The sequence below is a fragment of the Chiloscyllium plagiosum genome, chromosome 2 (assembly GCF_004010195.1).
Source record: "Chiloscyllium plagiosum isolate BGI_BamShark_2017 chromosome 2, ASM401019v2, whole genome shotgun sequence".
Taxonomy (NCBI): Eukaryota; Metazoa; Chordata; class Chondrichthyes; order Orectolobiformes; family Hemiscylliidae; genus Chiloscyllium; species Chiloscyllium plagiosum.
This window is the reverse complement of record NC_057711.1, coordinates 13,665,393-13,674,666: the sequence shown is the minus strand read 5'-3', so window position 1 is coordinate 13,674,666 and position 9,274 is coordinate 13,665,393.

Here is a 9,274-nt window from a genome sequence, read left to right as displayed (position 1 = left end):
AGGTGAGGTGCCGGAAGACTGGAGATTGGCTAGCGTGGTGCCACTGTTTAAGAAAAGTGGTACGGACAATCCAGGGAACTATAGACCAGTGAGCCTGACCTCAGTGGTGGGCAAGTTGTTGGAGGGAATCCTGAGGGACAGGATGTACATATATTTGGAAAGGCAAGGACTGATTAGGGATAGTCAACATGGCTTTGTGCATGGGAAATCATGTCTCACAAATTTGATTGAGTTTTTTAAAGAAATAACAGAAGATTGAAGAGGGCAGATCAGTAGACGTGATCTATACGGACTTCAGTAAGACGTTCAACAAAGTTCCCATGGGATACTGATTAGCAAGGTTAGATCTCATCGAATACAGAGAGAACTAGCCATTTGGATACAGAACTAGATCAAAGGTAGAAGACAGAGGATGATGGTGGAGGGTTGTTTTTCAGACTGGTGGCTGTGACCAGAGGAGTGCCACAAGGATCAGTGCTGGGTCCACTACTTTTCATCATTTATATAAATGATTTGGATGTGAGCATAAGAGGTACAGTTAGTAAGTTTGCAGATGACACCAAAATTGGAGGTGTTGTGGACAGGGAAGAAGGATACCTCAGATTACAACGGGATCTTGATCAGATGGGTCAATGGGGTGAGGAGATGACGATGGAGTTTAATTTAGATAAATCCGAGGTGCTGCATTTTGGCAAAGCAAAACACAGCAGGACTTATATACTTAATGGTAAGGTCCTAAGGAGTGTTGGTGAACAAAGAGGCCTCGGCGTGCAGGTTCATAACTCCTTGAATGTGGAGTCGCAGGTAGATAGGATAGTGAAGAAGGCATTTGGTATGCTTTCCTTTATGGGTCACACCATTGAGGTGTTGAGAGGTCATGTTGCAGCATTACAGGACATTGGTTAGGCCATTTTTGAAATATTACGGGCAATTCTGATCTCCTTCGTATCGGAAAGATGTTGTGAAACTTGAAAGGGTTCAGAAAAGATTTACAAGAATGTTGCCAGGGTTGGAGTGTTTGAGCTGTAGGGAGAGTTTGAATAGGCTAGGGTTGTTTTCTCTGGAGCATCGGAAGCTGAGGGGTGACTTCATACAGGGCTGGATAGGGTAAATAAACAAGGTCTTATCCCCAGGGTGGGGGAATCCAGAACTAGAGGGCATAGGTTTAGGGTGAGAGGGGTTAGGGGTGGCGCATGTATGGAATGAGCTGCCAGAGGAAGTGGTGGAAGCTAGTACAATTGCAGCATAAAAGGCATCTCTGGATGGGTAAATGAATAGGAATGGTTGAGGGTTATGGGCCAAGTGCTAGCAAATGGGACTCAGTTAGATTAGGATATCTGGTCGGCATGGACAGTTGGACCGATGGGTCTGTTTCTGTGCCATACATCTCTGCAACTTTATGTCTCCAGTACTTCGCATTGGTATTCACAAAGAAGGAGACTTGGATGATGGTAAGCTAAGGGAGGAGCATGTTGATATTCTAGGGCACGTTGATATTACGACGGAGGATGTGTTTGGTGTCTTGAAAAACATTAAAGTAGATATGTTCCCAGGGTCTAATGGGATCTATCCAAAGATACTGAAGGAGACAAGGGAGGAGATTTCCAGGGTCATGACAGGGAACTTTGTACTTTATTTAATCTTGGCAAGATCCCATCAGACTGGAGAATAACCAATGTTGATTATTTGTTTAAGAGGGATAATCAAGGAACTTTTAGGAGAAAGTGAGGACTGCAGATGCTGGAGATCAGAGCTGAAAATGTGTTGCTGGAAAAGCGCAGCAGGTCAGGCAGCATCCAAGGATGAGGAGAATCAACGTTTCGGGCATGAGCCCTTCTTCAGGTATGAGGAAAGTGTGCCAAGCAGGCTAAGATAAAAGGTAGGGGAAGATGAGGCGCTCTTCCTCCAGCTGTCATGTTGCTATGGTCGGGTGATGGAGGAGTCCAAGGACCTGCATGGTCTTGGTGGAGTGGGAGGGGGAGTTGAAGTGTTGAGCCACAGGGTGGTTGGGTTGGTTGGTCCGGGGGTCCCAGAGGATTTCTCCAGTTTCCTCACGAAAACCACCAGAAAGTAAGAAGAACCAAATACTCACCCAATAAATCCAATAAGCGTCTTACTACATCAGCGGACTTAACCCAGACTGAAGGCCTACACCGTTCATGGTCTTCAACAAGGGACCAGGTATGGTAGCAGGAACTGCCACCTGTACTTCAAAACCACAAATTATCCCCAGTGCTGAGCTAAATTCCCGAGACCCCAAAGTTTCTAACCTAGCTAGCAGGGAGGGGGAGGTGTGTGGTTACACTGCAGAGACCCTAAAGGGTAGGAAGCCTAATTATAGCATCTGTGATAAAAACCTGCTGTTTACTTCTAAAAGTGTTTAACCTCTATTCAATTTAATCGTGTCCTCTGTATAATTGTGTCAATTTCACTGTTTTATTGTATTGGCCTTTTATTTTTGGTATTATACTTACCCTTTTGTAGTTAAATAAACACAGAGATTCTTTTGCCCTGAAACTTCTGCCTTCTTCATTTCACATTCCCTAAATAAGTCCAGTGTCAGAACCAGGTGATTCACATCACCTAAAAATCAGCAAATTACTGATCGAAAACCAGAAATCGTACAAACCTACATGCTGGGAATTCCTGACATGGAAATCAGAGTGAGTACCTCCTGATTCCAGCTTGCCACTTGCTCCTCTGGACCTCAATCTTTGGCACCCGGCAAAAATATTTCACAATATTGAAATAATTCTGAGGCCTGTATCTCATCGCCAAGTCTCCCTTTATTTTCATGTGCATAGCAGATGGACTCTGTGGGGCAGCAATGCTGACTACTGAGCCACCTTGCCACCAAGGCTCTTGGTTGATTTTTCTTTTCTACTTTTTTTTAAATTCTCAGTATGGAAACAGGCCCTTCGGCCCAACAAGTCCATACCGACCATCCGAAGAGTAACCCATCCAGACCCATTCCCCTACCTTTACCCCTGACTCATGTTCTCTGAAATGTTCCACAAGCTGGCGTCCTGTCTTCCCAATGCAGAGGAGAGAGCAATGGACACAGTAGGTGAGGTCTTTGCAGATGCAGGAAAATTTCTGCCAGATGTGGAAGGATCCTTACATGCCAATGGACGTTGGGGAGTGGAGGGGGGGGGAGGGGGCGCATGTCTTATACCTCTTGCAGTGGCAAGGGAAGGTGCCAGGAGTGGAGGGTGGGTTGGTCATGGGGGTGTAAGTGGGAGCGTGGACCTGACAAGAGAGCTGTGGAGACAATTTGTCTGCAGAATGCAGATAGGGGTGGGGAGGCAAATATATCTCTGGTGGTGTGGTCTGTTTGTAGATGGCAGAAATGGTGGTGGATGATGTGTTGTATCTGGGAGGTTGGTGGGGATGGAAGGTGAAGACCAGGAGGGTTCTGTCCTTGTTGCAATTGGAGGGGTGGGACTCAAGGACGGAAGTGCAGGAAGTAGAGGAGATGCACTGGGGCGGGGGGGGAGCATTGTTGACCACGTGGGAGGGGAAATTGCAGTCCTTGAAATAGGAGGCCATCTGGGGTGTTCTGGAGTGGAAGTGGTCCTCCTGGGAGCAGATGCAGCAGAGACGGAGGAATTGCGCACAAGGGATAGCGTTTTTACTGGAGGCAGCGTGGGAGGAGTCCAGGTAGCTGTGGGAATTGGTGGGTTTGAAGTAGATATCCTAATTGAGTTGATCGCCAGAAATGAAGATGGAGACGTCCCAGAAGGGGAGGAAGGTGCCCAAGATGGTCCAGGTGAACTTGATGTCAGGGTGGAAGATATTCTATCCTATCCATGCCGCTTGTGATTTTATAAACCTCTATAAGGTCACCCCTCAGCAACCAATTCCCCCTCATCAAGCTTGGACCGAAGCCTTTTACCGCAACCAGTGGTAACTGCACTAACTGCTTCTTCTAGGAGATCAGAATTGGAGATCAGTATTTTTAATCTGTAACATTTTCCTGATATATGATCTCATATACCAAGGTCATGTTCAAAATTAAGGCTTGGAGTCCGAAGCGAATCTTGTTAAAGACTGGTTTTGCGCTGGTATTCACCTCCATTAGAACTGGCTGACCATTTCTCCAAACATTTGTTTTAATCGTTTCTAATTTGGATGTTGCTAAGCAATTTAACTGTTCCAAACCACATGTAGGTGCACTTTCTAGGATGTGCACTCTCCCAGATAGCAGCCAATGAGTTATCTTATTCAAGTCAGGCTTCATAGGACTCTTTTGTTGTCTTGAGTCCATAACTGGCAGCAACTACAATGGCTTGCCAGGCCAGATCCTGAAGAACGTTTTAGCGATTTGGCCAAAGCTCAGCTTTGTTTTCGGGTTTTGCTGTGGGCTAACCTAGGGTCCCTCTTTTCAGGAAACGTCCTGTGTGAGGCTATACGATTGCTTACACTCGAGTGGTGTGCCCAAAGCTCAGATGGACAGGTGAAGGTGGCCACTTCCATTGGCATACTAGGTCACATGCTCCACTTGCCACATTTTCTAATGATGAAACCAGTGGTAGTGTTTGTTTTAAGTCCAGGAGAAAGTGAGGACTGCAGATGCTGGAGATCAGAGGTGGAAGTGTGGTGCTGGTAAAGCACAGTAGGTCAGGCAGCATCTGAGGAGCAGGAGAATCAACATTTCGGGCAAAAGCAACATTGCCTAATGAAGGACTTTTTCCCAAAACGTCGATTCTCCTGCTCCTCGGATGCTACTTGACCCGCTGTGCTTTTCCAGCAGCACACTCTCAACTCTTGTTTTAAGTCCAGTTGGGCTTTTGCATGGGGGTTACATCATTAATCCCACATACCAATCTCTCAGCATCTCAATCAAGGTTAAACGAAAATTACATGCCTCTGCCAGTAATTTTAACCTTGTCAAAAATACCAATATGGATTCTCCTGATTCTTGAACTGCCAAATAAAACCAATAGTGTCTCAAAATGCGAGGAGGCTCATGGTCGTAATATTCATAACTAAATCCGTCAACTCTTGAGAGCTTTTAGTATCTGGTGCCTCAGGGAAGGCTCCTAATAACAGTTGCTTTTCATCTGCCCCAGTGTCATTTGTCTGGAAAGATTTTCGCATTTTCTTTCCACATACTGGGCCCAGTCTTCGATGGCAAGATCAAACAGGTCAAACTTCCCAAATAAAGGCATAATGCCAGAAATGTTTACCCCATCTCAAAAACGACTACTGCAAGCAAATTTTTTTCAGGAACTAAAATAGCTCCACGGAGGCCAATATCCTGTCACCAAGTCACTCTCGACTTACATATGCACTACATGGACTCTGACCAGCTAGCTCAGAGCTCGTCCCCACAGTGAGGAGAATTCCTCAGACTCCTGCTTCATTTTTCTCCCCCCCCCGACACTACTGCTTAACAGTGGTAGTGCTTATTTTTCCCCCGCACCCATGTCATGTGTGTGCAGGTGTCGGACACAGTGAAGAACAAGTGTGGAGATCTTTATTTATATTCCACCACCACGAAGAAAGGAAACACTAGAGTGGCCAGGGACAAGCACTGCCCTTCTCAAAGGGCAATGCTGTGAGACTCCTGTTTATTTATGGGCAAAAGTGAGGACTGCAGATGCTGGAAACCAGAGTTTAGATCAGAGTGGTGCTGGAAAAGCATAGCAGGTCAGGCAGCATCCGAGCAGAAAAATCGTCCTTTCCTGACCTGCTATGCTTTTCCAGCACCACTCTGATCTAAACTCCTGTTTATTTATGTCAGCCAGAGTTTCCTGATTGGGTCTGTTAACCTTGGCCAATCAGGGAACTCCTATTCAATGAAATCCACATGGCCAACCTCACTCCAATCACTACAGATACACTTCATGGTTAGTGGCTGCATTCAGCTCTTGTGCTAGCCTCACTGCATCGTCACGGCATATCTGAGAACCCCTATTTGGATTGCACTGGCATTATTAGAATGTTACTGTAAGGACTCCACGGGCACAAGGACAGGCACCCAGCTCAAGGATTGGACAAGGCAGTAGCTTAGGTCTGCTTGTTTGCTCTCTTTGCCCTCACCACTTTAGGCCTAACTGGACGCTTCCAGAATTCATGCCTTGCGTTTTATGCTTTGCCATCTCAGCCACACCTTAATGACTCACAATACTTATCTTGTGTTTCAGTTTAGAGCACAGAAAAGGTGAGGCAGCTGGTCATGCTGGTCAGCAGTCATCAGTAAGACAGGGTGCATGTTATTGTGTGGCATAATACTACATCAATCTCACACATGCACCACATGCCAGCAACATATGCAAGAAACATATTGGATGTGATGCAAGGAAATGTCATGTTTCAAAGTCTAAGGGGAGTAGTGCTCAGGTAGGCCCATGGACACACCCTTCAGTCAGGGGGTCTATGTACATTAAGGAGAAAATGAGGACTGCAGATGCTGGAGATCAGAGCTGAAACGCTAAATCAAGGGCAACCCCTCAAGGGGAGAGTCCACAGTCAGGGCTGGGGTCTGTACACTAAACGCCAAATGGAGGGATTATCAGTGACCACATCTTGGGAAGTTGACTGGGGTCAACCGTAACATCACTACAGGTGGAGATGACCAAATCTGAAAGGATAAAGCCGCTAGACTAGGTCTGTGGCAGGTATCAAGGGAACCAAGAGGGAGAAAGCTGACTGACCTCATGAAACTAGCTTTCACACAGAGGCACTTATTGATTGTATAGGTAGACATTGTCATGGAGACAAGGTCCCATCCTCACAGGGAGGATATCCTCCATTGTTTTGTATGACACCAACACGTTACAGAGTCATACAGATGTACAGCATGAAAACAGACCTTTTGGTCCAACTCAACCATGCTAACCAGATATCCTAAATTAATCTAGTCCTATTTGCCAGCATTTGGCCCATATCCCTCTAAGTAAAAACAATGACTGCAGATGCTGGAAACCAAATTCTGGAGTAGAGTGGTGCTGGAAAAGCACAGCAGTTCAGGCAGCATCTGAGACGCAGGAAAATCGACGTTTCGGGCAAAAGCAGAGTGCCTGAAGGGTGGAGAGATAAATGAGAGGAGGGTACACTCCCTCTAAATATCCCTCAAATCCCTCTAAACACTTCCTATTCATAATAACTATCCAGATGCCTTTTAAATGTTATAACTGTACTAGCCCCCACCACTTCCTCTGGCAGCTCATTCCATACACGCATCACCCTCTGTGTGAAAAAGCTGTCCCCTAGGTCCCTTTTAAAATCTTTCCTCTCTCACCCTAAATCTATGCCTCCTAGCCCTGGATCCCCCACCCCAAGGAAAAGACCTTGTCTACTTACCCTATCCATGCCCCTTATAATTTTATAAACCTCTATAAGGTCATCCCCCAACCTCCGGTGCTCCAAGGAAAACAGTCCCAGCCTATTCAGCCTCTCCCCACAGCTTCAAAGCCTCCAATCATCCCTGTAAATCTTTTCTAAACACTTTCAAGTTTCACAGCATCCTTCCTATCGGAGAGAGACCAGCATTGCAATATTCCAAAGGTGGCCTCACCCATGTCCCATACAGCCGCAACATGACCTCCCAACTCCGATATTCAATACTCTGACCAATAAAAGAAAGCACATGAAACATCTTCTTCTCATCCTGTCTACCTGCAACTCCACTTTTAAGGAACTATGAACTTGGGAACAGATTTTGAACAGATCTAGGAACACTACACTAAGCACCCGAGAGATGCTGAGGCAATCGGCAGAGCTATATCGAACCACAATTTATAGCCTAATAGCCCAGCACACTGGGGAGGCAATGGCATGGTGATTTTTTTCTGGGCTAGTAAAGGGCATCTAAAGACCCCAGTCATGTTTTGGGATGGCAGACAGTGAAATGTGAATTCAGTTGAAACCTGGAATTTAAAATCTAACAATGATCATGAAATCGATTGTCAACTACCGTAAAAATCCATCAAGTTCACAAATGTTCTTCAGAGAAGAAAATCTGCCGCTCTCACCTGCACTGGCCTACACGTGACTCCAGACCTATAGCAATGTAGTGGACTCTTAACTGACATTTTAAATAGCCGAGCAAGCCATGAAGTTGTATCAACCTTGAAGAAATTCTCCAAAGTGAATGAAACTGGGCCAATTGCCTGCTATTAACTTAGACATCAAAAACAACAATGACAACACAGCACTGTGGATCCTGCAAAGTGTCCCTTACCAACATCTGACACTTTAAGGCTGTTCAAGGAGCAGCTCATGGAATAATCACACACAACATCCCAGACAACACCATCACCGTCCCTGTATATCTTCTGTCCCACCACAGGTCAGACACAGCAAGAGTTACAGCACAGTGTTGTAGTCGGGAGGGAATTATTCTTAAAACTGCTTCCAGGCCCTATGAAGTTTCATGGTATCAGGTCAAACAGGAGCAAGGAAACCTGCTGACTAGCATGTAAATCGCACCTCCCGCCTTCCCCCCCCCCACCCAATAAATGTCCACACCAAGTGGCTCAGCAGTATTTCTATTGAGTGAACTGGTCAAGTCAAAAAGTATATTACTGCGAGACTGGGTCTGTAGCAGGTGAAGAAACCAACAAGTGGGGAAAAAAAACACTCAACCTCATCAATCTGCCTCAGCTTGATTTCATGGAAATCATAGAATCCCTACAGGGATTCAGGCCATTTGGCCCAGCAAGTCCACACCGACCCTCCAAAGAGTAACCCACATAGACCCGTTACCTATCCTATTATTCTACATTTACCCCTAACTAATGCACCTAACCTACGCATCCCTGAACACTATGGGCAACTTAGCCTGGCCAATTCACCTAACCTGCACATCTTTGGATTGTGGGAAGAAACCAGAGCACTCAGAGGAAACCCAAGCAGACATGTGGAGAATGTGCAAACTCCACGCAGGCAGTCGCCCGAGGCTGGAATCGAACTTGGGTCCTGGCGCTGGGAGGCAGTAGCGCCAGCCACTGAGCCACCGTGCCACCCTGAGAATTTATCCTGGGAATGAAAGCTAATCTAAATAGAGGTGAGGTGGGTATAGTGACAGTAGTCATTCTGCCATCATGAACAGCAGCCCATAGTCAACGGTCAAGAGGGTTTAGACAGGTGATTGTCACAGTATAGATTTCCAGACCCCAAAATAAGATATACTAACAGAGGTGGGTGGGATACAGAGAGAGACACAAAATCCAGGAGAACAAGCCATCTTCTTCTTGGGAGAAGAGAGGAGTAAACACTAACCACAAAAAACTGCGTTACACTCCACCACTCCAAAATCATCGACCCA